This window comes from Condylura cristata, unplaced genomic scaffold (assembly GCF_000260355.1).
Source record: "Condylura cristata isolate star-nosed mole 26May11 unplaced genomic scaffold, ConCri1.0 scaffold00002, whole genome shotgun sequence".
Lineage (NCBI taxonomy): Eukaryota > Metazoa > Chordata > Mammalia > Eulipotyphla > Talpidae > Condylura > Condylura cristata.
Genome location: NW_004567103.1, coordinates 71,660,732 through 71,664,759, shown reverse-complemented (window position 1 = coordinate 71,664,759; position 4,028 = coordinate 71,660,732). Strand labels below are relative to the sequence as shown.

At 36.1% G+C, this 4,028-nt stretch overlaps 1 protein-coding gene across 4 annotated transcripts in view; it reads left to right on the top strand.

Moving 5' to 3' along the window:
• Window positions 1-4,028, top strand: part of THSD7B (thrombospondin, type I, domain containing 7B) — a 792,320-nt gene that overhangs the window by 742,989 nt on the left and 45,303 nt on the right. The gene's annotated exons all lie outside the window — the stretch shown is intronic.

Sequence of the window (4,028 nt, the reverse complement as noted above, 5' to 3'; positions counted from 1 at the left end):
TTTATTATATGAGGTCTGTGGAAATAACTTCTCACATAAATTACTGAGCATATTACTTTTATATATTTTAACTTTTCTCTCCTTGTTATTCTATAACATGCAAAGAACATTTTTCTACTCTGTACCCATCTCCTCCGAATTCCTGAGAACTTAATTAAATGAAAGGAATGAATGAAATTCTTGACTACAGATTATTATTCCCTAGAGGTGCTTCTCATCCTTTGTCAACCTTGAGTGTCAGGATTTGATGTTATTATTTCCCCTAAAAGTACAGCAATGGCATGTTGTGAATGATTTTATACTTTTTCCAATAAGAAAACTCTAGTTTATAAAGTACACATCCACTTTTACCTTCTGAGAGAGATAAAGAAAAATAGAAAAGATACTGAGAAAATAATCAGTTAAATGAGGGAGACTGTCTCAGAAATGTCAAATAAACCTTGTAACAGAATAAATATGCTGGGTTTGTGTGTCTGATGAGAGCTGACAAGGCCAGGTCTTAGAAGCATGCTTGCTCCAGACAATAAGTATTCAGAGTGACTTAAATTCACAAGTACCTGGATTGAGTCAGGTTATATTAAACTATAATTGTTTTGGGGTGGGGGGTTAGATTATTTATGCATACAGAACTGGAGTACAGGCCAGAGGTGTGGAGGGTGAGAGGATTCACCAGAGACAGAGAGGGGAGCAGAACAGGCCAAGCAGATCAACAAAGTACACTGTGGAGAGGAGCAGTGGGCAGGACAGAAGAGGTCTGCAGTGCCATGTGGGTCACCTCTGGGACCAGGAATCAAACTCACACTGAAGCAGCTGTGGCCCGCTTGCAGAATGCTGTGCCACCAGTGAGAGCTTAAATTATGATAGTTAATAGTGAAGGGAAAAAACACCAAAATTATAGTCTTATTTGATTTTATTTAGAAATTTCTGGTTTATCTGCTATCATTTATATGGATAAACAAAAATCCATTCATTGACATTTTATTAATTAGCAAGAGGTTGTTATTCTGGGAATACCTAGGTTTTGTAGAAAATTTGCTTGAGAAAACATGTCCTCTTATTATCAGCTAGACATACCTGTGGGAACACCTACATGAAGCAATGTTCTCATGGTCCAGGTGTGACCATTTGCCTGTTACTGGCAGCTTACAAAACTTGAGACTCATTGCCCGGGAAGAACCAAATTATTTTATACAACAAACATTTATTAAATACACACTATAAGGCAGACACAAAACAAGACTCTCATGTACAAGAAAATTAAAATGTGGACTATCATCAAATAGCCTACGGGCCGAAATGTACACCAATCTGTGTACAAGAAAGAGAAAACATTTGCTCGATGATGTGACTGTTTTTGTGTTTTCCTGAGTTTATTTTGATCACTGAATACAGATATTAAGGACAGGCCCTAAGGTAAAGGCCCTGCTATTAGAACAAAGGGAGGGAAAGTATATGCCATAAGGAAGCATGGCACTTTAAGTTAAGTGCTAGCTTTCAAAGATAGTAAATTAGAAAATCTAGTCACAAAAAGAGGTTCATGTACTAGACACTAAACTCACTCTTGGTCATCTCCTTCCCTAGCAAATAAACTTTAGCTATATCACCTTGATGTTTATAAAGAAATCGGTCCAGAGTTGACTTTGGATATGTTATCCACACATCAGTTTCTCACTTTTTATCTAGGAAATTGACAATTCGTCTTTATATAAATACTCTAGAGCACACAAAATCCAGATTTATATTTGAAGAGTCCTGATCTAATAAAGGAATCATCCAGATGTAAACTTCCTTCCTCTTCAGCCCCATCCCTATCTCCCTTGTGACCAATTCATTATGTTATGAACTTCCTATAAATAGCTGGTAGAGAGAAATAGAAGCACTTGTCACCTTTCACAGCAGTATTAGGACAGTGCTATAAAGTGGAACTAGCAAATATTGTCTTTAAAGAATTAGTGGAAGAGTTAGTTATTTGTTGATCACTTTACAATATATAGATAAAACAATGGGTTATACTTAAGAAGATGCTTTAAAACCATACTCCCCCAACTGAGAAAGGATAAGACTGTTCCTCTGAGGAAGGAGATTCTTTAATTCCACCCAATTATATTAACCCCAGACCCCTTTCTTACCGAGATTTACATGTAGAAATAAGGTACAGAGGATATAAGTGATATATTCATGGTTACAAAGTAATCTGGTGTGTGGTGTGTTTGTGTGTGTGTGATTTTTTGCTTTAGTTGATGTCTTAGACTAGGTATGTAAATTACTGCATATGCTCACTTGGATCAGATAATAATACATTTTTTATGAGGTAGAAAAGCAGCAGAACACTAATTAGGAATATCATCTAAGATACCTTCATTTTCTTTCATTGGCAAATCATTTAAGTTATTGTTTCTTCTCATGAGAACAAACAATCAAATTAATTGGTGAACTAGTAATAAATTACTGGCAGGCATTTAGCATGAGATTCATTTGCAGATAATTAAGAACAATTACCTGGTTTCAGTGGCCCTTCTTGATTATCTAGTGACAGTTTGATACAATTAAAATATAAAATTACTTTATCAGTATTAATAGATTACCCAACTATAAAGTTCCCGATAGTAAATATGTTTCAATGGCTCCAGACATTTAAAATTAGAAGAAAAATTTGTTGTATTTTCCTGTATTTTCCTGTATTATAATGTTTAGTCCAACATTATCATTTTGATTAATGGCCAAAGTTCATATTATAAGTTTTGTTCCTGTTATGCTATCTGAAAAAGTAAAAGGAATAGAGAATAAGTAAAATACCCCAAATATGTAACAGATGATTTGATGAACTTAAATCAGAGACGTTTATTTCTCCCATGGCTTGAGTATTTACAAGCCTCTTTAAATTTTTGAGAAAGCAATTATTTTGCTCTCACTGTATTTAATGCTATTCATTGAACAACCACTGTGTAAAATATATGCCAGGATTTTCAGGGCATGACATGGGGAGTAGAAGCCATGGTCTATCTTACTTTCAAAGAGCTTACAAAGAAGGGATGAAACCAGGATAATAAATGCCAGAGATTTGTGATATCAAGGCAAGCGTTAGTATGTATGTTTGTGTTTAGAAACAAATTAGACTGTCAGTCCTCAACCTGGGTATGAGGTTGCTCGGTAAAGAACAGAGGAACTTGTGGTTATTGGACAAAAGATTGTCAATGGCGAAACCACATCCATTTAGTGCTCTGAAGGAGAGGAATGACAGAAATTAGGATGACTAGAAAATTCTCACATAGGGGGAGCTTGAATGCCCAGGTGGGTAGAGCAGTGGGGTGAAATGTGTGGTCATTGGCCTGGCCTCAGGGCATCTGAGAGTTAAGGCACTAAAAGAACATCACGGGTGAAGTCATATTTTCAGATCTTTGAAATTCACATTTATACGTTTATTTGTAGGAAATGCAAGGCTATGCACCATTGTGATGCAGGGGCTCCCAAGTAAGAAGGAAGTGCCACATATTGGCAATGTCGCCATCATACTTCCCTCTCTATACCTGCCCTGGGATTTTAAAAATAGCCATGTTTTTGCACATGGCAGGATTTCATCTACTTTTATAGCTGAGTCATATTCCATTGGGTATGCATGCCCCATCTTTCTCTTTCATTATTGTTTGGCATTTCAGGTGTCTCCTTACCTTGGCTGTGTGACTAGTGCTTCAGTGAACAGAGGGTGCTTCTGTTGGTTGGAATAACTGTTTTCATGTTCAGATAAGTAATTAGAAGAGAATTGATCGATCATATGATATTCATATTTCTAACTTTTTGAGAAATAGTTTTCCAGTATAATGCTGTTTTTCATATTGGCTGTGACAGTTTGAACCCCCACAACAGCATACAAGCCTTCAATCGGGAGCTTATTTTGTTATCACATATGTCTGTACCTTCCAGGCCATGAATGTTTTGAATGCAAGGAGTGTTTCTGATTCATTTTTTTATTTCCCCAGTCCCATGTGTTGGTGTGTAAAGAGCAATTGATAGAATTTGAATTAAAAAAA